At 45.6% G+C, this 27,067-nt stretch overlaps 1 protein-coding gene across 4 annotated transcripts in view; it reads left to right on the top strand.

Moving 5' to 3' along the window:
• ACKR3 (atypical chemokine receptor 3) overlaps positions 1–27,067 on the top strand; it is a 116,542-nt gene that overhangs the window by 13,935 nt on the left and 75,540 nt on the right. The window contains exon 1 of one of the 4 annotated variants that reach the window (XM_033946442.1): positions 13,510–13,528. The exons of 2 other annotated variants lie outside the window; for them this stretch is intronic. The gene's annotated coding sequence lies outside the window, so the exon portion shown is untranslated. Of the gene's footprint in view, positions 1–13,509; positions 13,529–23,330; positions 23,350–27,067 lie in introns of those variants that run through there. One more of the 4 variants, XM_033946443.1, reaches the window with a different exon arrangement.

The raw sequence follows: 27,067 nt of genomic DNA, 5'->3' as shown, positions 1-27,067 counted from the left end.
AGGCAGGGACAAAATGTGAGGTTATCAAATTTGCTGATGACACCAAACTCTGCAGCAGGGTTAGAAACACGGAAGACTGTGAAAACCTGCAAAGGGACCTAACGAAACTGGAAGACTGGGCAAAAAAGTGGCAAATGAGTTTTAACGTAGAAAAATGCAAGGTCATGCATGTAGGGAAAAAGAACCCGATGTTCAGCTACAAAATGGGGGGAACACTGCTAGGGGTGAGTAACCTTGAAAGGGACCTGGGGGTGATGGTCGACACATCACTGAAACCATCGGCGCAATGTGCGACAGCCTCAAAGAAAGCAAACAGAATGCTGGGCATCATCAAAAAAGGTATTACAACCAGGACGAAGGAAGTCATCATGCCGCTGTATCGCGCAATGGTGCGCCCGCACCTGGAGTACTGTGTTCAATACTGGTCACCGTACCTCAAGAAGGACATGGCGATACTCGAGGGAGTGCAGAGGAGGGCGACTAAACTAATAAATGGTATGGAAAATTTTTCATACGCTGACAGGTTAAAAATGCTGGGGCTGTTCTCCCTGGAGAAGAGGAGACTTAGAGGGGACATGATAGAAACCTTCAAAATCCTTAAGGGCATAGAGAAAGTGAATAAGGACAGATTTTTCAAACTGTGGGGAGCCACAAGCACTAGGGGTCACTCAGAGAAACTGAAAGGGGACAGGTTTAAAACAAATGCTAGGAAGTTCTTTTTTACCCAGAGGGTGGTGGACACATGGAACGCGCTTCCAGAGAATGTGATAGGCCAGAACTCTGTACAGGGGTTCAAGGAGGGTTTGGATAGGTTCCTGGAGGATAAGGAGATAGAGGGGTACAGATATAACTAGAGGTAGTTTATAGAAATAGGCAGAAACTAGAGGTAGTTTATAGAAATAGGCAGAAACCACTTCACAGGTCACGGACCTGATGGGCCGCCGCGGGAGCGGACCGCTGGGCAGGATGGACCTCGGTCTGACCCAGTGGAGGCAACTTCTTATGTTCTTATGTTCTTAGGATGTGTTATTAACAATAACTTATTATTAATACTGCTCACTCAATATTTTTGATCGATTTGGGAACTGATTTAAGGTTTAGTAATGATTTTGCCTAATATAAATGAGTTCCATGTAATTTGGGTTGTGGAAATATTAGGGAAAGGTTAATGATTGATTATTTCTGTTCTATAATTAATTTGTAAAGGGAATGGATATCCTTTATAAGAAAGGTTATATGGATATATAGATAATATTGAATATTACATATGAATTGGGGTAATTTAGGCTGTACTTATAATTTGATTAATTTAGTATGAAAGGAATGCCACCGAGAGGTTAGAAAAGCGAAAGGGGAATACGAAGAGGGGCTGGCCAGGGAGGCGAAAAACTTCAAGGCATTCTTCAGTTACGTAAAGGGGAAGCGACCAGCGAGAGAGGAGGTGGGGCCGTTGGACGATGGGGATAGGAAGGGAGTGATTAAGGAGGATAAAGAGGTAGCTGAGAGGTTGAACACGTTCTTCTCTTCGGTTTTCACGAGCGAAGACACATCTAATATATCGGACTCAGAGGAGCTCATGAGTGGGGAACAGGCCGAAAAATTGGAGCACATAGAGGTAAGTAAGGAGGGTGTCCTCAAACAGATAGACAGGTTAAAATGCGGTAAATCACCGGGCCCGGACGGGATCCACCCAAGGGTTCTGAAGGAACTAAGACAAGAAATAGCGGGCACAATCCAGCATGTTTGCAACCTATCCTTGAAAACTGGTGAGGTACCAGAGGACTGGAAATTGGCGAATGTCACACCTATCTTCAAGAAGGGATCGAGGGGTGACCCCGGGAACTACAGGCCGGTGAGCCTGACTTCAATTATAGGGAAGATGGTGGAAGCTATGATCAAGGACGGCATTTGCGAGCACATCGAGAGGAATGGCCTACTGAGAACAAGCCAGCATGGATTCTGTAAGGGAAGGTCGTGCCTAACGAACCTTCTGTACTTCTTTGAGGGAATAAGCAGTCGGGTGGACAATGGGGAACCCATAGACATCATTTACCTCGATTTTCCAAAGGCTTTTGACAAGGTGCCACATGAAAGGCTGCTTAGGAAGCTGTGGAACCACGGGGTGGGAGGGGATGTGCACAGATGGATCAAGCACTGGTTGTCGGGTAGACTGCAGAGGGTCGGAGTGAAGGGCCAATATTCTGACTGGCGGGGAGTCACAAGCGGTGTGCCACAGGGATCGGTGCTGGGGCCGTTACTCTTCAACATATTTATCAATGACCTGGAAAAGGAGGCAAAGTGCGAGGTTATAAAATTTGCAGACGATACCAAACTGTGCGGCAGAGTTAGGTCCAGGGAGGAGTGTGAGGACCTGCAAAGGGACCTGGACAAGCTGGAAGACTGGGCAAACAAATGGCAAATGCGCTTTAACGTGGAAAAATGCAAGGTCATGCATATAGGGAAAAAGAACCCGTTGTTCAACTACAAATTGGGGGGGGCATTGTTGGGAGACAGCAGTCTTGAGAGAGACTTGGGTGTGCTGGTGGATGCATCATTGAAGCCATCTGCACAGTGCGCAGCAGCCTCGAAAAACGCTAACAGGATCTTGGGGTTAAGAACATAAGAAACGCCTTCACCGGATCAGACCTAGGTCCATGCTGTCTGCCTGGATTTTTTTCATTCTTTTTTTAATGGCAATGATATTTTGCATGTATTACATTTGCAAAATATCTGGCCAGTTTTTTAAAAAAAAGTGAAAAAAAGCTCCCCACCTGATAAACACGAGCCCCACCTGAACCACAGCCCTCTCCCCTGAGCCCCCCCCCCCCCGAAGAAAAAGGAAGGAGGGATGCCCACTCCCTCCTGCCACTGACCCCGGCCTCCTGCTCCCCGACCCCCTCCCTGTACCTCAAAAATTTGGGAGTGGGAGGGGTGCTCAGTCCCTCCTGCTCCATAGTCCTCCTGTGCTGCAATGCGGGCCTTAAGCCCTGCCATGGTGCATCATGTGATGCACAGGGAGGGGCCTAAGGCCATGATTGGCTCTGGCGTCTCGAGGAGTGAGAGTAATGAGAGAGGGAGAAATGGACATGGGGTTGAGGAGAGGGAGAAATGGTGCATGGGGAGAGAACATGGATTGGGGAGTGGGAAGGAAGGAAGGATGTCACTCGAGGGAAGAGGCAAGGAGAGAGAGAGAAAGTGTGGAGGAGGCAAAAAGGGTTGGACTCATGGAGAGGGCGAGATGGATGGGGAGGATAGAAAGGAGGGAAGGAGAAATGTCACACTCGGGGGGGGGAGGAAGGGGGAGAGGGAAGAGAATGAAAAGTTGAACTCGTGGAGGGCAATAGAGAGATGTTGGTTAGGGAAGGGAAGGAGAAGCATGCAGGAGGAAGAGAGAAAAAATGTTAGACTGGTGGAAAGGAGAGAGAAATGTTGGACTGGGAGGGGGGGCCGGAAACGAGGAAGGGAAGGGAGATGGACTACAGGGGGCAGAAAGGAGGAAGGGAAAGAGAAATGTTACACTGGAGGGAGGAGAGATAACTAAAGGAAGGGAGAGATATCAGACCAGGGAATGGAAGGTAATGCTTGGAGCGTGATCATTATTGAAAAGCTGCAATGACTGGAAGGTAAATTCTGGTCCAACACTAGGGGGGTGCAAACCTTCCTTGTAGAGTTTCACATCTCTGAGCAACTTCCAAAAATTTTTGATCAATCTCCATAGACAGGTTTCAAGTGAGGTCAGTTTACTTTTTGATATAAGTGCTTTCTGACTTTCTTTTGTCTTCAATCAGAAGTTTCCCTGCAATTTCTAAACGAAGCAAAGCATTGGCAGATCAGCTCTCTTTCTCATCTTTTCTTCGTTAGATGACTGTTGACTTGGATCTTCAATTAGATGCTGGTTCCAAATACTCTAAGGAGTATCTCGAAGTCATGCATTTACCTCAACCTCCGGCAGAGTCACTTAAGCTTCCTCTTCACAAGCTTTTCTCTCAGACTTTTGTCAGATGTCTGGAGACTCCTTATACCATTCCAGCTGTACCAGGCAAATTGGACTCTAGGTATAAAACTACATTGCAAAGGGTTTGACAACTCACAGTTATCTCATCAATCCCTGCTTGTGGAGTCCTCCTTAAAGAGGTCTCATCTTTCCAAGGTTTATGCCACCGTTCATCCTGGGAGGGAAGGGAAAACTATGGACAAATTTGGACGTCGCATCTATCAAAATTCTATGATGTCCTCTAGAGTCCTCAATTATAACTTTCATTTTATTACTTATTTTGAATTCCTCATAACTCTTACCTAAATTTCTGAGTTATTTGGATACTCAAAAACACTTTGAATTTCAATAAGTCATTGCTTCTTTATCATAACTAAGACTACATCTACTTCAGTCGTCTTATGATGCCTTCGAGTTATCTGCCCAGGCAGCTACTTGCTCTGTAGCCATGCGTCGCCTTGCCTGGCTTCGTACCATTGACATGGACCCTAATATTCAGGACTGCAGGCAATGACCTCTTTGAATCTATCGATGCAGCCACCAAGAAATTGTCTGACCATGAAAAATCCTTTGCTTCTATTGTCAGACCCAAGCCAAAGCCAGCTCCTGCAAAAACTACACGTCCTCCTTCTATCTATCAGAGGCGTTTTGCTCCAAGGGTGGCTCTTTACAATCGCCCTCCTCCTAAGAAACAGCAGCCTCAGAAGCAACAAAAATCTCAACCTTCTGCTGCACCTAAGGCTTCACAGCCTTTTTGACTGTCTCAAACAGAGCATAACCACCATTGTTCTGTGTCCGACTTCTTTTCCCCCTATAGGAGGTCGCCTCCATCATTTTTACCACTGATGGATGACAATTACATCCGACCTCTGGGTACTGACCATCATCAGAGAAGGATACTCTTCATTTCACTCAGGTTCCACCAGAGCTTCCTCCAAGAGAGTATTCTTCCCAGACCGCACTTCTTCTTCAGGAAGCTCAAGCTCTGCTTCGTCTCCATGCCATCGAACCAGTTCCTCTGGAACAGCAGACCAGGGGATTTTACTCCTGTTACTTCCTTGTTCCGAAGAAGACGGGCGATCTGCGGCCCATTCTGGATCTCAGGGCCCTCAACAAATATTTGGTCAAAGAAAAATTTTGAATGTTGTCCCTGGCATCCCTTTATCCCCTTCTCAAGCAGAATGACTGGTTATGCTCTCTGGATCTCAAGGAGGCCTACACTCATATTCCCATTCATCCGGCCTCCCGTCAATATCTCAGATTTCGGGTGGGGAATCTGCATTATCAATACAGAGTGCTACCCTTCGGCCTGGCTTCAACTACCAGAGTGTTCACCAAGTGCCTGGTAGTGGTAGCAGCAGCTCTAAGGAACCATGTTTTTCAGATATTTCCCTACCTCGATGACTGGCTCATCAAAGATTCAACATCTCAAGGGGTTATTGTAGAGACCCAACGGACTACCTGGTTCCTACAAAGTTTGAGATTCGAAATCAACTTTCCCAAATCCCACCTTCAGCCCTCACAGAATCTACAATTCATGGGAGCTGTTCTGGATACTGTCCAACTCAAGAGCATTCCTTCCACAACGACGTCTGGAAGCTCTTCTTCAACTCTGTCATACAGTGTCTTCCCGCTCTTCCATCTCAGCGAGACACATGATGGTACTTCTGGGTCACATAGCCTCCACAGTACACATGACTCCTTTTGCCAGACTTCACCTCAGAATTCCTCAGTGGACCCTGGCATCTCAATGGATGCAGGTTTGCGACCCACTTTCTCAACACATAATAGTCACTCCTTCATTGAAGCAGTCTCTCTGTTGGTGGATGCTCTCTTGCAATCTCTCCAGAGGCTTGCTTTTTCAAATGCCTCCCCCCCCATCAGAAGGTCCTCACGACAGATTCTTCGACCTACGCTTGGGGCACTCATCTCGATGGTCTCCGTACACAAGGCCACTGGATCAGTACGGATCATCAGTGTCATATCAATCTGTTGGAACTCAGAGTGATCCTCAAGTCTCTCAACGCTTTTCAACATCTTCCTTACGACCAAGTAGTCCTCATTCGGACAGACAACCAAGTCGACATGTATTATGTCAACAAACAGGGAGGGACGAGATCTGCCTCCCTTTGTCAAGAACTCTGAAGGTTTGGGACTGGGCAATCCGCCACAATACCTTCCTCAAAGCTGTCTACATCCAAGGGGCGAAGAATTGCTTGGCGGACAACTTGAGTCGTCTTCTGCAACCTCACAAATGAACACTCCATTCCTCGCCTCTTCATCACATTTTTTCACAGTGGGGAATGCCTCAGGTAGATCTCTTTGCAGCTTCCCACAACTGCAAACTGCCTCAGTTCTGCTCCAGGATATACTTTCCTCATCGCTTCAAGGCAGATGCTTTTCTTCTGGAATGGACAAATCTCTTCCTCTATCCATTCCCTCCATTCCCTCTCATTCTCAAGACTCTTGTCAAGTTAAAGAACGATCATGCCACCATGATTCTGATTGCTCCTCGGTGGCCGAGACAACCTTGGCACTCCCTTCTACTTCAACTCAGCAGCAGGGAGCCATACCTTCTACTAGTTTTTCCATCTCTGCTTACACAGAGTCAGGGATCTCTGCTTCATCCCAACCTGCAGTCTCTACACTTGACAGCGTGGTACCTCTCAACATGACTCCTCTTCAGTTTTCTCAATCTGTACGAGACTTTTTAGAGGCTTCTAGGAAACCTACCACTAGACAATGCTATCGCCAAAAATGGACTAGATTTTCTACATGGTGTTTTTCTCATAATAAGGAGCCTCAACATTCCTCCATATCTTCTGTTTTGGATTACCTTTTGCACTTATCCACGTCTGGCCTCAAGTCTACATCGATCTGAGTCCATCTCAGTAGAATTGCGGCTTTCCATCAGCCTATTGAAGGGAAACCCCTCTCTGCTCATCCGGTGGTTTCCAGATTCATGAAAGGACTTTTCAATGTCAAACCTCCTCTCAAACTGCCTCCTGTGGTTTGGGATTTCAATGTTGTCCTTGCTCAACTGATGAAACCTCCATTTGATCCAATTGACAAGGCTCATCTGAAGTATCTCACTTGGAAAGTGGTATTTCTCATTGCCCTCACTTCTGCTCGATGAGTCAGTGAGCTGCAAGCTTTAGTTGCTGATCCACCTTTCACAGTGTTTTATCATGACAAAGTGGTCCTTCGCACTCATCCTAAATTCTTCCCTAAAGTGGTATCGGAATTTCATCTCAACCAATATATTGTTCTTCCAATGTTCTTTCCAAAGCCTCATTCTCATCCTGGAGAAATAGATCTTCATACTCTGGATGTAAACGTGCTTTGACCTTCTATTTGGAACGCACCAAACCACACAGAACTGCTCCTCAACTTTTTATATCCTTTGATCCAAATAAGTTGGGACATCCTATCTCTAAGTGTACCATCTCCAACTGGATGGCTGCTTGTATCTCCTTCTGCTATGCCCAGGCTGGATTACCCCTACACAGTAGAGTCACAGCCCACAAAGTTAGAGCAATGGCAGCTTCAGTAACTTTCCTCAGATCTACACCTATTGAGGAAATTTGCAAGGCTGCTACTTGGTCCTCGGTTCATACTTTCACTTCTCACTATTGTCTGGATACTTTCTCCAGACGGGATGGACAGTTTGGCCAAACAGTATTACAAAATTTAATCTCCTAAATTGCCAACTTTCCCACCATCCCATTTTGGTTAGCTTGGAGGTCACCCATATTTGAGAATAACCTGCCTGCTTGTCCTGGGATAAAGCACAGTTACTTACCGTAACGGGTGTTATCCAGGGACAGCAGGTAGCTATTCTCACAACCCACCCACCTCCCCTGGTTGGCTTCTCTGCTAGCTATCTGAACTGAGGAGACGTGCCCTACGCTGGATGGGAAGACACTTGCGCATGTGCGGGCAGTTGACTCGAAACTTCGAGTTTCTTCAAGCAAGACTGCTTGCAAACTTCCGCATCCGGGCGCCGCTGATGATGTCACCCATATGTGAGAATAGCTGCCTGCTGTCCCTGGATAACACCTGTTACGGTAAGTAACTGTGCTATTTGGTGCTGTGTCCAAGAACTCAAGTGTTGTTTCTGAAGTTTTCTTTTGCAATTTCCGTGTTTGTGTTATTTCATATAAGAATAAGTTGTATATTTTTTGAACCTAAACAAATTAATTGGATTTATAGTGCTCAAGGAAGAAGCAAAGATTTGTGTATCTGTTCCTCAGCCCACTAAGATCGGCTAGGCATGTTATGCAGTGATTAGGCATCCAATAGATATTTTTCTTTTTTTTTTTCTTAATTTTTCTTTCCTTATACTTGGATCCTTTTATTTCCTTTATTTTTTTTTATGTAGAAGGCTTGTGATATTTCTCAAGTTACAATATATATAATAAATAAAATTTATCATGTATGTGCTTGGCACTCCCCCCTACTCTGCCCATGTTACTCCCATTTCCACACCTATTTCATAGTTCTGCCCTATAGAATTTAGGCATAAATGTTATAGAATAAAACCTAAGTGCAATTATGGGTGTAACTGCAAAATACTGCCATTTATTCCATAATTGTTTTAGCAGCAATTTATTAATCAATTAACCTTATTAATCAATTAACTTACATGTTTAACTCCCATTATTCTGAAACACAGGTGCACAATTTGCAAGCAAATTATAGAATTAGGTTTGTGTCACAACTCAACAAAGCCATGAGTGTACAGTAGTAAATACAATCATTTTTAAAAAAAATTTTTCATTGATTTTCTAAACAATCTTAAGTCCAAGAAATAACACATTGTAACACTGCTGCCGATGTTACATATTTCAAAACTCCACAAATCAATGATCCAAAAGTGTTTGTTTTTTCTACAAAATTCTATAACTTGCACAAAACCTAAATCTCCCTTCCTCCTTTCCTCCATCTTCCCAAACCTTTACCTGCCTTCCCCCAGAAGCAAGAACCAAACAGAAAAAGCTACCACTGACAGATTTATAAATCCCTTATGAAATACCAAACAAGCTGATCCCATAATTCTTTAATAATTTCTTTAACTGTTATCTAGGCACAGTGAGCTTTAATAATTCTAATAACTTTATTTTTATATACCACAAACTGTTCAGAGGGGTTTACAGAGGAAGAGACTGTATACAGACAGTGATATTACAAAAAAAACTTTCCAAAATTACAGGGCCAGTCCAAGTGTATCTGATGCCATACATAAACCTTGGGTCCATATGTTTCCAGTGTTTCAGGCCTTAGACATTTTTATGTGGGTTATTTTATTGTTTTATTAAAGCCTTCATCTTGGACATCTACTCTCTGCAAGTTTTTTGTTTTGGTTGGCTTTTATTTGCAGAGGAACCAGGGTCAACTGTCTTGTCTGATACACAAACCTTCAGCCATGTGCTCACCCTTACTCCCTTTAGTCTAGCATCCCCCCTTTCTTCCAGATGGCCATGAACCCCTTTCACCTTATATTAAACTTAAGTGTTCAGGATTCTTCCTTTTAAGAACATAAGAATTGCCACTGCTGGATCAGGCCAGTGGTCCATCCTGCCCAGTAGACCGCTCACGCAGCGGCCCCAGGTCAAAGACCAGTGCTCTAAATGAGTCTAGCCTCACCTCCATACATCCCAGTTTAGCAGGAACTTGTCCAACTTAGTCTTGAAACCCTGGAGGGTGTTTTCCCCTACAACAGACTCCAGAAGAGCATTCCAGCTCTCCACCACTCTCTGGATAAAGAAGAACTTCCTTAAGTTTGTACGGAATCTATCCCCTTTCAACTTTAGAGAGTGCCCTCTCGTTTTCCCTACCTTGGATAGGGTGAACAACCTGTCCTTATCTACTAAGTCTATTCCCTTCAGTATTTTGAATGTTTCGATCATGTCTCCTCTCATTCTCTTCTTTTCAAGGGAGAAGAGGCCCAGTTTCTCCAATCTCTCACCTTAACCATTTTAGTCATTCTTCTCTGGAGCTTTTCAAGTACTACCATGTTCTTCATGTAAGGCGACCAGTGCTGGACGCAGTACTCCAGGTGAGGGCGCACCATGGCCCAGTACAGCGGCATGATAACCTTCTCCAATCTGTTCGTGATCCCCTTCTTTATCATTCCTAGCATTCTGTTTGCCCTTTTTGCCACCGTAGCACATTGTGCAGACGGCTTCATCAACTTGTCGATCAGAACTCCCAAGTCTCTTTCCTGGGAGGTCTCTCCAAGTACCGCCTCGGATATTCTGTAATCGTGCATGAGATTTTTGTTACTGATATGCATCACTTTGCACTTATCCACTTTGAACCTCATGTCGATGCCCATTTCTCGAGCTTGATTATGTCACTTTGTAGATCTTCGCAATCCCCCTGCATCTTCACTACTCTGAATAACTGTATCGTCCGCAAATTTAATCACCTCACTCGTCGTACCAATGTCCAGATCGTTTATAAAGATGTTGAAGAGCACGGGTCCAAGCATCGAGCCTTGCGGCACCCCACAGGTGACGCTCTTCCAGTCTGAGTATTGTCCATTTACTTCCCACTCTCTGTTTCCTTTGCTCCAGCCAGTTTTTAATCTACGTGAGTATTTCACCCTCGATTCCATGGCTTGCAATTTTCCAACATAGTCGGTCATGTGGAACCTTGTGAAATGCCTTCTGAAAATCTAGATATACAATGTTGACTGGGTCGCCCTTGTCTATCTGCTTGTTTACTCCCTCCAAGAAGTGCAGCAAGTTCCTCAGGCAAGATCTGCCTTTTCTGAAACCGTGCTGGCTGGTCCTCATTAAACCGTGTCCGTCAAGGTGATCAATGATGCGGTCCTTTATCAGCGCCTCTACCATCTTTCCAGGTACCGAGGTCAGACTCACCAATCTGTAGTTTATGGGATCTCCCCTCGAACCTTTCGATCTGTGTTGCCTGTGATCCGGTGAGTCTTCCCATATATCTTCCTGCACAGTATCCTCTAGTGAGTCTTTCCCTCTATCTTCCTGCATGATATCCTCTGGTGAGTCTTTCCTCTATCATCCTGCACGGTATCCGGGTATACCGGTTCCCGAACCTATCTCTATCTCTCTCCCTCCCCTGTTGGCTTTCCCCTTCTTCCTAGTTTAAAAACCGCTCAACGTCTCTCTGGATGTTGCTTGCAAGTAGCCTCGTTTCATCTCTGCTGAGGTGGGAGTCCATCCTTCCTGAATAGCGTGCTCTTCTCCCAGAACGTCGTCCAGTTGCGCATGAAGTGGAATCCTTCTTCCTCACACCAGCGCCGCATCTACTCGTTGACTGCTTGCAGCTCCATCTGCCTCTTTTTGTCAGTTCTGGGTACCGGCAGGATCCCCGAGAAGGCAATCCTTTGCTGGTCTTCAGCTTCCTTCCTAGCATCTGGAACTGGTCTTTCAGTACTTCCCTGTTGTAGTTCCTGCTGCTCACATTGTTCATCCCCACATGGATCACCACCGCTCTATCTTCTTCTTCCACACTGTCGATGATCCTGTTGATGCAGCTCACTATGTCTTCTACCTTGGCTCCCGATAGGCAGGTCACCAGTCGATCCAGTCTTCATCCTGCTATTTAGCTGGCGACTTGTCTGGTGATGGAGTCCCCCATGATGATTGCTATTCTCTCTCTTTTCTCTTGATTCTCCAGCCATAGGTCCGTGTCCTTCATTTCCATCCATTTTCTCTCATCCTGGCATTGGCTTGCACTGGACTCGTCTTCTTGTGGGTTCCCTCCGCTGTTTCCAGATCTCACTGCTGTGTCACCCATTTCTTCCTGGTGGTGTCCGTTGGGTCCACACTCTCTGTAGGTGTATCTTGGCAGTTCCACTGTTGCTGGTGATTTTCCACGGCCTCCCTGTATGCCTCATCTATGAACTTCTCCAGCTCTCGGACTTCTTCCTCGATGGTGTCCTCTGTCTTGATGTTCGCTGCATCCTCTGTCTTGATGTTCTCTGCATCTCTGTCTTCCTCCTCCATTGCTTGAAGTGCCTCCAGTTCCAGTATTCTGCCTTCCGGGAGTCTGACTTGTTTCTTCAGGCTCTCCAGTTCTCCACATCGAGCGCCTGCTGTGATCTCCTTCTGCTCTCCTTTAGCGGTGGCTCGTCCCTTCTCAAGGCCCTTCGCAAAGGCGCTCTCGCTAAGGCGAGCGCCTTTAACGCTCGCCTTCGCGTGCCAAATGGCTGAGCACCATTGGCCCCTCCCCTTTTAAGGGGGAGCTTCAGTGGTCGATGTCAGAGGGTGGGCGGAGCTAACTCTCGCCGATTCCCCCTGTAGTCTCCTGCCTCTGCTTCCCTTGTACACTTTTCTCCTTTTGCTTTTGCTTCCCTCTCCCTCTAATTGGTTCCTGTGCGAGACATTGCAATAAAGGCACATTGTACTCTAGTGCTACCATATCCCACTCTCCCCAGATGCATTTCCTGTCAGGGAGTGAACATGGGCCTGTTCTGAAAGGTCCTGTGCTGGTGCTGATTACCTTTGAAGCAGCAGGGAAGAGATAGGGTGGCAGCAGCAGCAACCTCAGGAGAAATAGAAGTGGGAGGAAAACAAGATAGCCAATCTTCTGCAACATCACTGCCCCCCAAATGTTGCTGACCTAGTTGGATGCTTAGCCCACCTAGTGTCAGTGTTGGCCATGCCTCAAGGGAAAAAGGCTGGATCCCCCCCTATCTTGAAACTGGAAAGGCCCGAGGAAGCAGATGCCAGGTTTTTTCCAATGTGTCACATCTTGCCCTCAACCTAGGGTTACCAGATTTTGGGCAGCAAAACCCCTGACACTTGGCCCTGCCCTACCCCGCCCCAATAAAGCCTCCTCTCTTCTTTCCTGATGAGCTCCAGCCACGTCTGGAGGACTTGGAGCATGCGCAGATGTGTGTGATGTCATCCACACATGCTCAGAGGCCCTCCAGATGCATCTGGAGCTCGTGGGGACTTTCTAAAACCCAGACAAACTGCTGTGTTTTGGAAAGTCTGTCCAGGCACCTGAACAGTCCTCTAAAAAGAGGACATGTCTGAGTTTTCCCAGATGTCTGATAACCCTATTTTAACCCCATGTGATTTTTCTTTCCATGCACATGATTATCAAGCCTACTGAAGCCATGTTGAGTCTGGTGTCATTTTCTGTTCCCATTACTTAGCCATAGCACTTTTGGCAGCTAGTTACATAGATTGCTTAAGAAGAAGTTATTTTCTGTGTTTTTAAGAGGAACTTCTACTGGAGGAGTATAATTTGAAAATCTGATCTTTATAGCAAAACTCAAAATAATGCAAGCGAGTGTCTCAAATTAATTGCTGGTAAATCCATATTCTGGTAGTTAGATTGGGATATAAAAATTCTCTTTTTGACAAATATTTGCCAATTTCCAGTTCTCTGTAAAGAGAGATTAATCATATGTGTATTTTGACACATACCTATTATAGTTTTGTCACATGCTGTTGAGATTGGATACATGTGTATTTGAACTAATGACTGTGACTTTTGGTTTCTTTGTGATAGGGGATCCTGCTGCAGTCATCCTCAAGGCAGGTCAAACATTTCATGAATTTTTGTTTCCTATTTATGTATATTGATGGCATGATGTCTGATTGAGACTGTTTACGGTGAAAATTAATGGCTGGTTAACAAAGGTTATTCTAAAGTAATAAGTGTTAGTGAGAGTCTCAGATCATCAACACATCCATTTTTTGATTTTGGTAATTCCTTCATCTTTGTTCTGCCAGCTGATTGTAAAGCATGTTTTTCTTCCTGCCAAATGAATGCAGCCATCAAGCTCAGGTTTACCACTGTGTTTTTGCTGTAAATGATGAGGGGCCCTAGTATAGGGTTGCCATATTTGTGATGACAAGGATACATGGCTCTGTCCCTGCCACTGTCCCACCCCTCTCCCAGATGGCTGCCGGCCAGGGTCACAGTCAGGGTTGTAGCAAACTATAATTGTGCCCTTTGTGATGCCCTCTATGGCGCCCCCTATCCTTTTTTGTGCTGCCCCACCCTCTCCCCCATTATATAACAGACTTTCAGTTGTGAGTTTTGTATTTTATTCAAAATTAAAATACAATTCTTTTTTCTGCCTTTGTTGTCTAATTTTTCTAAACATGTTGGTCCCAATCACTGCTTTCTGCTTTCCTCTGCCTTCTAAACTATCATGCCAGGTTTTTGAGACCATTTGTCATTTTTCTCTCAGCTCCTTTCTTTATCTCCTCCACTACTACATCCATCTCTAACATTGTTTTTTCCCTCTCAGCATTCTTAATTTATTTTTCTCCTTCTATTCATTCATACTAGTCTTCAATTTCCCTCTTTTTACTGTCTACCTACAGCTGTTTGTTTCTTTTCTTTCACACCATACCTCTCATTCCCCTTTCTCTTATTCCCACTCTCACTAACTCTGTCCTCTACCCCGTTCCATCCAGCATGTCCTTCTCTCTCTTCCCACTTACATCCAGTGTGCTGCGCCTCTCTCTCTCTCTCTCTGTCTCTGGTCTGTCTCTCTCACTCTCTGTCTCTGGTCTCTCTCTCTGTGTCTCTTTCTCTGGTCTGTCTCTGGTCTCTCTCTCTCTGGTCTGTCTCTGTCCTCTGCCTCTCTCTCTCTCTGGTTTCTCTCTCTCTCTCTCTCTTTGTGTCTCTCTCTCTGGTCTCTCTCTCTCTCTCTGGTCTCTGTCTCTCTCTGATATCTATCTCTCTCTCTCTGGTCTCTGTCTCTGTCTCTCTGTGTCTCTGTCTCTTGTCTCTCTCTCTCTCTCTCTCTCTCTCTCTCTCTCTCTTTCTCTTCTCTCTCTCTGGCCCCTCTCTCTCTCTCTGGCCCCTCTCTCTCTCTCTCTGTCTCTCTCTCTGTGTCTCTCTCTCTGGTCTTTGTGTGTGTGTGTGTGTCTCTCTCTCTCTCTGTGTCTCTCTCTCTCTGGTCTTTGTCTGTGTGTGTGTGTGTGTCTCTCTCTCTCTCTCCTCTCTCTCTGTGTCTCTCTCTCTCTGTTTCTCTCTCTCTGTTTTTCTCTCTCTCTCTCTGGTCTCTCCTCACTTCGATCCAGGGTCTTCCTTCTCTCTTCCCACCCTTCCATCCAGCATCTCTCTATGCTCTTTCTATACAACATGTCCTCATTTTCCTTCCATTTAGTGTGCCCCCTTCCATCCAGCATCTTGTCTCCCCTTTTCTATCCAGTATGCCAACTTTTCTCTCTCTTCACTTTTCCATTTAGCATGGTCCCTTCCCTCTCCCTATCCTTTCATCCAGCAACCCCACTCTGTCCCTTTTCCATCCAGGGTCCCCTTTTTCTATCTCATCCTTCAATTTAGCATGACCCCCTTTCTCTCCCACTATGTGCGCAGGCAGATAGAAAAACTAAAAACTGACAAATCCCCAGGTCCGGATGGAATCCATCCAAGGGTTCTGAAGGAATTAAAGGAGGAAATAGTGGAGCTACTACAGCAAATTTGCAACCTATCTCTGAAAACAGGTGTGATCCCGGAGGATTGGAAGATAGCCAACGTTACGCCCATCTTTAAAAAGGGATCAAGAGGTGACCCAGGAAACTATAGACCGGTGAGTCTGACCTCGGGTCCGGGGAAAATGGCGGAAGCACTGATAAAAGAAAACATCGATGAACATTTTGAAAAAAACGAACTTCTGATAACCAGCCAACATGGTTTCTGCAGGGGAAGATCGTGCCTGACTAACTTATTGCACTTCTTCGAGGGAATTAACAAACAGATGGACAGAGGAGACCCAATAGACATCATATACCTAGATTTCCAGAAAGCCTTTGACAAGGTGCCTCATGAACGTCTACTCCGGAAACTGAAGAACCATGGGGTGGACGGAGATGTGCATAGATGGATCAGAAACTGGTTAGAAGGTAGGAAACAGAGGGTAGGAGTGAAGGGCCACTACTCGGACTGGAGGAAGGTCACGAGTGGTGTTCCGCAGGGCTCGGTGCTCGGGCCGCTGCTTTTTAATATATTCATAAATGATCTAGAAACAGGAACGAAGTGTGAGATAATAAAATTTGCGGACGACACCAAACTATTTAATGGAGCTCGGATGAAGGAGGAATGCGAAGAATTGCAAAGGGACTTGGACAAACTAGGGAAATGGGCTGAGAGATGGCAGATGAAATTCAATGTTGAGAAGTGTAAAGTTTTGCATGTGGGAAACAGAAACCCGAAGTACAATTATATGATGGGAGGGATGTTATTGACTGAGAGTACCTAAGAAAGGGACTTGGGGGTAATGGTGGACATGACAATGAAGCCGACGGCACAGTGCGCAGCGGCCGCTAAGAGAGCGAATAGAATGTTAGGTATAATCAAGAAGGGTATTACAACCAGAACAAAATAAGTTATCCTGCCGCTGTACTGGGCAATGGTGCGTCCGCATCTTGAATATTGCGTCCAGTATTGGTCACCGTACCTTAAGAAGGATATGGCGTTACTCGAGAGAGTTCAGAGGAGAGCGACACGACTGATTAAGGGGATGAAAAGCCTCTCATACGCTGAGAGATTAGAGAACCTGGGTCTCTTTTCCCTGGAGAAGAGGAGACTTAGAGGGGATATGATAGAGACTTACAAGATCATGAAGGGCATAGAGAGAGTAGAGAGGGACAGATTCTTCAAACTTTCAAAAAATAAAAAAACAAGAGGGCATTCGGAAAAGTTGAAAGGGGACAGATTCAGAACGAATGCTAGGAAGTTCTTCTTTACCCAACGTGTGGTGGACACCTGGAATGCGCTTCCAGAGGACGTTATAGGGCAGAGTACAGTTTTGGGGTTTAAGAAAGGATTGGACAATTTTCTGCTGGAAAAGGGGATAGAAGGGTATAGATAGAGGTTTACTACACAGGTCCTGGACCTGTTGGGCCGCCGCGTGAGCGGACTGCTGGGCGCGATGGACCTCAGGTCTGACCCAGCAGAGGCATTGCTTATGTTCTTATGTTCTTATCCTGCTGTAACCAGCTAAAAAAAATTTAAACCCACCTGAGGTCTGGCTGTTGGTGCTGGAGGCATTTCCGTAGACTTGCTGTGGCCCTGTGGTTGGCATTGCATTAATGCTCTGGGCTGCTGGGACCGCAGTAGCAGGAGGCAGGCAGATCAGCTGATCTGTCTCCTGGCAGTCAGGGCACTTGTTGATTCTGTGTTCCGGCCACTGGGAAGAGGAAGGAGAGGTGCGCTCATTCTGGCACATGAGTGACAATGAGGAGCAGGGCCGCAGAGGAGGCCTAGCATGTGTGGAGGTGTGCTAAAGATTAGGAGGGTGCTGGGAAGGGAATAGAGGGCTCCTGGACTGCTGTCAACCATGGCAGAAAAGTGAATGGACCCTAACTGGATGGAGGCTGGGGAATGGAAGCCTGTTGGGCTGAAGCAGTGATGCAGGTGGGGTCTCTGGCCTCCAGGTGTCAACCAGTGGGAGGGCGGCAAAGAGCATTGCTATGGCTTCCAAATCCTATACAGTTGCTGGTGTTGCATGTTGGGGAGCATTATATGCTGGGAAAGTATCTTGCCTTTGCAAAAATCTGGACAAAAGCAGTAAAATTTTAAAAAAAATTGCCCAGATGTTTGATAAAGCTCTCAAAAAGAGGACATGTCTGGGGAAACCTAGACATCTGCTAACCCTATCCTAGGAGATTTTTAGGGGGATTTTTTAGGGAAAGGGGATGGGAATTGATACACAACATTTGACAATTAAGTTAGTGAACTTGTCACCGTGTGCCTACATTGGCAACACTGTACAAACAACTCAGTAAGGTTTCATAATTTTGATATAATACAGTATCTCACAGCTGTGTTTATGTCGATGTGTGATGGTGTCACAAAAGGACAGCGAGGAACTACAGAGAGATTTGAGCCAGTTAGAGAGAGGGGCAGAGAAATGGCAGATGAAGTTTAATGTGGAAAAATGCAAGGTAATGCATTTGTGCAGAAAGAACAAGGAGCATGAGTATAGCATGTCAGGTGCAACTCTGGGTAAGAGCGAACAAGAAAAAGACCTGGGGGTACTGATAGATAGGACCCTGAAACAGTCAGCATAATGTGCGGTGGCAGCAGAGAAAGAAAATAGAATGTTGGGCATGATTAAGAAGGGAATCACAAGTAGATCAGAGAGGGTCATAGTGCCGCTTTATAGAGCAATGGTCAGACCACACTTGGAATACTGTGTCCAACACTGGTCTCCCTACCTAAAGAAGGATATAAAACTGCTGGAGAAGGTGCAGAGGCGAGTAACGAAGCTGGTAAAAGGTATGGAGAACTTGAACTACAAAGAACTACTTAGAAAACTGGGACTGTTCTCCCTTGAGAAGAGGAGACTGCGAGAGGATCTGATTGAGACTTTTAAAATAATAAAAGGAATCGACAAGATAGAGCAGGATAAAAAGTTATTTACGATGTCAAATGTGACTAGGACAAGAGGTCATGGACTGAAGCTGAGGGGGGACAATCCCAGGACAAATGCCAGGAAGTTCTGTTTCACACAGCGAGTGGTGGACACCTGGAACGCTCTCCCGGTGGAGATTGCTGCGGAACCCACTGTTCTAGGATTTAAGGGCAAGTTAGATGCACATCTCCTCGAAAGACGCATAGAAGGATATGGGTGACTAAATTTTTGCTAGGTTACACCTGTCTGGGCCTCCGCGTGAGCGGATCACCGGACTTGATGAACCTGGGGTCTGATCCGGAGATGGAAGTTCTTATGTTCTTATATATTTTGTGTGAGAATGTCGGAGCTTGAATTAGAGCAATAAACAAACATTAAATTTCTTGTTAAACTTGGCAAGAGTGAAGTGAAATCAGAGACATGTTAGTCCAAGTTATGGGAATAATGCCATGAAGAAAAAGGCAGTGAACAAATGGATTAAACGTTTTTTTGAGGGGAGTGAAAGCGTCACTGATGTAGAGAGGTCAGGCGGCCAGTAACAAGTAACTCTGCAAAAATGTGTCAAGTTTTGTGGCAAAACCGTTAGCAGACCAAGTAAACATCGATAGAGAAACAGGAAAATCTTGGCATGAGAAAAGTGTGTGCAAAAATGGTCCTGAAAGAGTCGAAGTTTGCCAAGACCTTTTGGAGAGGCAAGACAATGTTTTGGGCTGTGTTTTCACTTGTGATGAAACATTGGTGCACCAATACAACCCTGAAAAAAAAAGCGTCAAAGTATATAATGGAAGTTGGCCAATTCCCCATGACCAAAAAAGTTCTGCCAGTCTAAATCAAGACTCAAAACGATGTTGCTAACCTTTTTTGATATCAGAGGGATTGTTCATTATGACTTTATCAACTGGACAGTTAACTAAGTTTACTATTTGAAAGTGCTGAAAGAGACTCCGTAAAAAAAGTTAGATGAAAACGACCTGAACTTTTCACCAACAATTCATGGCTCTGCATCATGACAATGCACCAGCCCACACGGCACTTTCTGTGAGTAAACAAATAACTATATTGCCAGTAAACAAATAACTATATTGGAACACTCTTTCTACTCACCTGATCTGGCCCCCAATTACTTTTTTCTTTACCTAACAATAAAAGAAATATTGAAAGGAAGATATTTTGATGACATTCAGGACATCGAGGGTAATACTGCGACAGCTCTGATGGCCATTCCTGAAAAAGAGTTCCAAAATTGTTTTGAATTGCTTTGAAGGGTGGACTAGATGCTGGTGTTGGTGCATATCTTCCCAAGGGGAGTACTTTGAAGGTGACCATAGTGATATTCAGCAATGAGATATGTAGCACTTTTTCCAGGATGAGTTAATGATCAAGGACGGCATTTGCGAGCACATCGAGAGAAATGGCCTACTGAGAACAAGCCAGCATGGATTCTGTAAGGGAAGGTCATGCTTAACGAACCTTCTGTACTTCTTTGAGGGAATAAGCAGTCGGGTGGACAATGGGGAACCCATAGACATCATTTACCTCGATTTTCAAAAGGCTTTCGACAAAGTGCCACATGAAAGGTTGCTTAGGAAGCTGTGGAACCACGGGGTGGGAGGGGATGTGCACAGATGGATCAAGCACTGGTTGTCGGGTAAACTGCAGAGGGTCGGAGTAAAGGACCAATATTCTGACTGGCGGGGAGTCACGAGCGGTGTGCCACAGGGATCGGTGCTGGGGCCGTTACTCTTCAACATATTCATCAATGACCTGGAAAAGGAGGCAAAGTGCGAGGTTATAAAATTTGCAGACGATACCAAACTGTGCGGCAGAGTTAGGTCCAGGGAGGAGTGTGAGGACCTGCAAAGGGACCTGGACAAGCTGGAAGACTGGGCAAACAAATGGCAAATGCGCTTTAACGTGGAAAAATGCAAGGTCATGCATATAGGGAAAAAGAACCCGTTGTTCAACTACAAATTGGGGGGGGCATTGTTGGGAGACAGCAGTCTTGAGAGAGACTTGGGTGTGCTGGTGGATGCATCATTGAAGCCATCTGCACAGTGCGCAGCAGCCTCGAAAAAAGCCAACAGGATGCTGGGCATCATAAAGAGGGGCATAACGACCAGGACGCGGGAAGTCATCATGCCATTGTATCGAGCGATGGTGCGTCCACATCTGGAATACTGCGTTCAATATTGGTCGCCGTACCTCAAGAAAGACATGGCGGTACTTGAGAGAGTCCAAAGGAGAGCAATGAAACTGGTAAGAGGGCTGGAACACTGCCCATACACCGAGAGGTTGGATAGGCTGGGGCTCTTCTCTCTGGAAAAAAGGAGGCTCAGGGGAGATATGATAGAGACCTTCAAGATCATGAGGGGCATAGAGAGGGTGGATAGGGACAGATTCTTCAGACTGAAGGGGACAACAGGTACGAGGGGGCATTCGGAGAAACTGAAAGGAGATAGGTTCAAAACAAATGCAAGGAAGTTTTTTTTCACCCAAAGGGTCGTGGACACTTGGAATGCGCTACCGGAGGAAGTGATCAGGCAGAGGATTCAAACAGGGATTGGACGGATTCCTGAGGGATAAAGGGATCGTGGGATACTGAGAGAGGTGCTGGGATGTAACACAGGTATAGAAAGCTAACCAGGTAATAAAAAATAGTATAGAAACCCAACCAGGTCTTGCATATGCAAGACCGGAGGGTTAGGACTTCGATGGGAAGATAGGACTTCAATGGGAAACCAAAGTGGCAAGGGGGCCCCTTCTGGTGATTAAGACAGGTCGTGACCTGTTTGGGCCGCCGCGGGAGCGGACTGCTGGGCAGGATGGACCTATGGTCTGACCCGGCGGAGGCACTGCTTATGTTCTTATGTTCTTAACTTAATTGTCAGACCTCGTACTGCTCTTCTGGGTTACAATCAGTGAGGTTTACGTATTATATACAGGCATTTATTTTGTATCTGGAGCAATGGAGGGTTAAGTGATTTGCTCAGAGTGACAAGGAGCTATAGGGGGAATTACATGCAGTTCCCTGTGTTCTAACTATTAAGTTACTTCTCAGCTCTCTACTTTGTATTGACAGCAAATCTGTAAAGGCCTTTGTCTTGCACTTCTTAGCAAATATGTTTTATTCACTTAAGTTTCTCAACTTTAGAAATTCCGCTTGCATTTGTAAATTTCTTCTTTTTTTTTTACTTTTGATTCATCCTTTGGATATTAATAGGGATGCTTACAAAATGGCACAAATTTTTGCACTTACTGCACATTAGTAATGAAATGTAAGGTGTGGTTAAAGTCTGTTCAGAAAATGCTGGGGGCATACACAGTCATCACCTGCCCAATACTTACCACATAGGATAGACAGCACATAGGCCTTATGCTTACACAGATATTTTGGATGGACTTGGGACAGTTCCTTCCCTGACACAATGTCCATTGTCTTTCCCACCCTTTGACACAGTATCCAATGACCCTCTCACCACCCGACACCTCCCCTGCACAGTCCCTAAAGTGCCCCTACCCTCCAATTTGAACAGGCCTTCCTCCTAGGCATACTTTATTCCCTGGTGGTCCAGTAGAGGGATATGGCAGGAGCAAATCCCACTTGGGTATTCCTAAAAATTACACACATTGTTATAGAATGTCTGATCTGTGCTGAATTTAGGAGTGAGCACTTACACCAGGTTTTAATTGGCGTAAATGGTTGCACCTAAAATTTTAGTTGTGGGAATGGTAAGTGCAATTGTGCTCCCCCAATCAAACCTTGTACCCCTTGCAAGCAGCAGTCCCTGTAAGATGGTCACAGCTGGGTACTTGCATGCTAGGGTCTAGTGCTGCGCGATTCAGGAAAAAAAATTTGATTCGATTCAGCCTATTGAATCGATGATTCGATTTTCCTCCTCAATTGGGTGTTTTTTTCAAATATCCTGGTGGGTTTATTTTATAGCCTCTTCACCCCTATATTTATAGCCTCTTCACCCCTATTTTATATCCTTTTCACCCCCTTTGCCTTCTCCTAACTACACTGGCGCTGTGTTGTAAACAAAATAAACAAACAAAAAAAACACTTCCAAGCTAACATTTGCGGTCTAACACCAGCTCTGGCAGGATACACGTTTCAAATCTGACATATTGTAATCTCAAAACAGAAAATAAAATTTATTTTTTCTACCTTTTGTTGTCTGGTCATTATTCAAATCTTGTTGGTCCCAGGCTCTGGTTATCTTCTAATAACTTGCTTGCCAGGGTCTCCTTCTTGCTTTTTTCTCTGTGCTAACCATCCATCTGCCATCTCTGTCCTCCCCTTCCATTTCCGTCCCTTCCCCGGAGGTCTGACATCTTCCTTTTTTTTGTCTCCATCCACAGATCTACCTTTTCTCAACTACCCTTTCATTCAGCATATTTCCCTCTTTCCCCACCACCTCAGGGTCCACCATCTCTCCCTTTCTTTTCCCAACTACCCTCCTATCCAGTATCTCTATCCCCCCATCCACACCATCCCTTGTGTCCAACTTCTCTCCCTTTCTGTTCCTTCCCTCCCTAAATCCCATTGTCCACCATCTCTCTCCTTCTCCTCTGTTTTTAGACCAATTATTTCTTCCCCCCCCCCCAAAATCTGGCATATGCACATCTCTTTGACACCCCCCCTCCCTCCCTCCCTCTGACGTCAGAGGCAGGATCTCGGCAAAGGAAAGAGTTCTGAAGACCTATGGCTGTTTGCAAAGATTTCTAGCACCGCGATCTTCTCTGCAAGTTTCAAGTTTCAAGTTTATTATTTTTCTTAATTAATCGCTTAATCAAATTCAAAGCGATGTACATATTAAAAAGATAGTCAATAAGGAACAAACAGTACAAACTATAAATAATTACGTAGGGTAATACATATTTACATATGTTCATATTAGGTAAATGGTGCGTAGAAGGCCAGGGAGGAAGCCCGACACCAGCGGGAGGCCAGAGGGGAAGGCCGACACCAGCGGAAGGCCAGGTGGGAAGCCGGACACCAGCACTTCCTGACTGACTCTCCCCCTCGCCCTCTAAAGCAGGTGCGGCAGCGGCTGGCCAGCAAGAGCAGTGCTGCTGCTCCTGCTGTAGGGGGCGAGGGGGATGGGTCAGTAACCGAATCGGGAAACCGATTTTGTTGTTTTGTTTTAAATCGATTCGAATCGATTCACCCGAAGTGAATCGGTGAACCAATTTGAATTGGGAAGCACTACTAGGGACTACTTTACCTTTTTTCTTTTTTTATTTTCTGGATAGTGACCAGTGCTGAATATCCAAATTCAGCTCTGACTGCCAGCACTATCGGTATATTAATATTTGATCCTGTATCCATATTACTAACATAAGAACTTAAGAATTGCCACTGCTGGGTCAGACCAGTGGCCCATCGTGCTCAGCAGTCCACTCACGCGGCGGCCCTTACGTCAAAGACCAGTGCCCTATTTGAGTCAGCTTTACCTGTGTATGTTCTGGTTCAGCAGGAACTTATCTAACCTTGTCTTGAATCCCTGGAGGGTGCTTTCCCCTATTACCAGTTAAATTTAGGACAGCTTTTAGTTGGCCTAACTTTATACAGGTATTTAGCTTCTATGAAATTGATATTGCCACTTACCAGATAACAGATTGGACTGCTCTCACTCAGGGCAGGATTAATTCTTGAAGGCCCCCTAGGCACACAAGTACACTGGGCACTCCTGTCCCTGCCCACATCATTTATCTGTTTTCTTATTTACTTAATTTCCACTTGTATTTCTTTTTTTTCTTTTTTTTTAATTCACAACAAACAAAGATTTACCATAGTTTTTGCTTCTATGCAACCCCCAAACATCTCTGAACAAATCCCCCTTCCTTCCCTCCCCACCTACTTACCCAGAACTTTAACTCTGAACCCTTTCCATACATATATAAAAGTGTTCAAATATATTATAAAGCAGTAATACTATCCAAAATATAAGTCTATATTAATAACCAAGTTTACAACGCCTTACTCTATGTCAACCAACTGTAACCCATATGTATGTATAAACAAACAAATCTGTAACTCCTCTAGTATGTTCCACTCCATGTATGTTAACTTGTAACGAAATAACAAGGCAAGCAGTGCACCAAAGAAGATCGGCAGAAAATAAGGAGATTCAAATCAGGTTTATTAAGGTGCTGCCCAAAGAAGTTAATGACACAAGGCCTTGGAGCACCTGGGGCAGACCGCTTCTCCCCTGCTCCCTTGGTAGCCAAAATGTTCCTTTTCAGAGGGGTCCTGACATTGCAGCTGTTCTCACAAGATGCCGGCAGCTGCCCCAAAGTTTTCCCTTTCCTACTACTTCCTGTTTCTGATAGGTCAGATCGCTGCAGAGGGAAAGCTTTGGGGTAGCCGCCGGCAGTTTGTGAGAATGGCTGCTGTGTTGGGGCCCCTCTGAAAAGGAACATTTAGCTCAGACCCTCCCATCTGAACATTTAGCTCAGACCCTCCCATCAGAACCCGCCAACACTCCCACTGCGAGGTGACTGACAAACCTTCCTCCAGCAGCGTTGGCAGCCGCAGCACTCTAAACAGGCTGCTTTGCAGCCTTCTACTAGGGTTACCCTAGTCCCGCCCAATACAATACTAATTTATCCTAAAGGAAAATTTTTTAAAAAATTATATTTATTTTTACCTTTGTTGTCTCTGGTTTCGGCTTTCCTCTTCACTCTCTTCCAACGTCTGCCACTCCACTCTTCAATCCAGCATCTATCCACTGTCTGCCCTTTTCCCTCTACTTTCTTTCTATGCCCCTCTTCCCTTTTCATCCAGCCTAATCCCCCTCTCCTTTTTACATGATTTATTCCAGCTTCACTGCTCTCTTAATTTTTATCTTTCCTATACCAGATCTAGCATCTTTGTCCCTCTCTCCTTATTTCTCTGCCTACCCCCTTCCCAGCATCAATTTCTCTCTACTTTCTCATTCCTGTAATGTCTCTTCCCTTTCCCTCATCTGATCTCTCCATTCAACCTGGACCCTGACCCCTTCCCCTCCTCTAATCTCCCTGCTAATTGTTTCCTTCCTTTTTTCCTCCTCCGAGCCGCATGTGGTTTGGGACTCCAGTATTTCTCTCTATTCCCCCTTCCCTTGCATTTAAGTCCCATATGCCAAAAGACACAACCCCGTCCTAACTAACCTGTATCTTCTGCTAAACCAGATTCCTACTCACTTTCCCCACTGCAATTGCATAGCTTTGAACAGGTCTTTTCAGAATCTTGTCGGATTACATCCCCTACGAGCTCTCCATTTCCTTTTCTCTTTCACACCAGCGTCTTCTAACCAGCAAAACTGCACTGCAGCCAAGTGCAGCAAACCTCTTTCTCTTTCCAGAGTGCCTAGTCATGAGTTGCAGCCATTGACATCTCCAGAAGGGGGAGGGGAGAGGAAAAGGCAGAGCTATTGTAATCTCAGGGAGAACCGTAAACACTAGCCAAATTTGTTTTATTTATCAGAGACTTTCAGTGACTGAGACACCCGCTGCCTGCCAGCTACTAAACTCCTCTCTCTGCCGCTTCCCACCTGTGCGGGAACAGGAAATTGCATCACAGGACGTGGGACGTGGCAGAAAGAAGAGTTCAGGAGACAGCAGACACTCAGTCACTGACGCTGCTAGCAATGAATTTGAGGTTTGGAAGACCGGGGAGCCAGGGACTAGAGAGGAAACACAGCCAGCCGGGAGGAGAGGACCCTACCTTCTCCCGCCGGTGATTCCCTCTGCCACATCACTGATGATGGCATCAGTGATGCGTCAGAGGGAATCACCGGCGGGAGAAGACCGAGAAGCAACGTGTTTAGAATGCTGCGGTTGCCGATCCAAGATGGCTGCGGACACAGTTTATTGATCAACTGCCCGCAAGTCTCACCTTTTGAAACTTTTCTTCCCTGCGGTTTTCGTTTGGTGAATAGCAGTCATGCTGAAGAGGAGAGGGAAGGGTGTCCCTGGAACCTCGCGGCGCCCTGGAGTGGTCTCCTCCGGCAATATTGAAGACCTAAGAACATAAGAAGTTGCCTCCGCTGAGGCAGACCAGAGATCCATCTCGCCCAGCGGTCCGCTCCCGCGGCGGCCCATCAGGCCTATTGCCTGAGCAGTGGTCCCTGACTATTTCTATAACTCACCTCTTGCTCCTATCCCTAAAACCTACCTCTACCCCTATCTGTACCCCTCAACCCCTTTGTCCTCTAGGAACCTATCCAAACCTTCTTTGAAGCCCTGTAACGTGCTTCTGCCTATCACAGCCTCTGGAAGCGCGTTCCATGTATCCACCACCCTCTGGGTGAAGAAGAACTTCCTAGCGTTTGTTCTAAACCTGTCCCCTTTCAATTTCTCCGAGTGCCCCCTTGTACTTGTGCTTCCCCATAATTTAAAAAATCTGTCCCTGTCTACTTTTTCTATGCCCTTCAGGATCTTGAAGGTTTCTATCATGTCTCCTCTAAGTCTCCGCTTCTCCAGGGAGAACAGCCCTAGCTTTTTCAGTCTGTCAGTATGTGAGAGGTTTTCCATACCCTTTATTAGCTTAGTTGCTCTCCTCTGTACTCCCTCAAGTACTGCCATGTCTTTCTTGAGGTACGGCGACCAGTACTGAACACAGTACTCCAGATGCGGACGCACCATCGCACGATACAGTGGCAGGATGACTTCCTTCGTCCTGGTTGTGATACCCTTCTTAATGATACCCAACATTT

The sequence above is a fragment of the Geotrypetes seraphini genome, chromosome 5, assembly GCF_902459505.1.
Source record: "Geotrypetes seraphini chromosome 5, aGeoSer1.1, whole genome shotgun sequence".
NCBI classification, from domain to species: domain Eukaryota; kingdom Metazoa; phylum Chordata; class Amphibia; order Gymnophiona; family Dermophiidae; genus Geotrypetes; species Geotrypetes seraphini.
The sequence above is the reverse complement of the archived record's forward strand: the minus strand, read 5'-3'. Positions and strand labels throughout refer to the sequence as shown.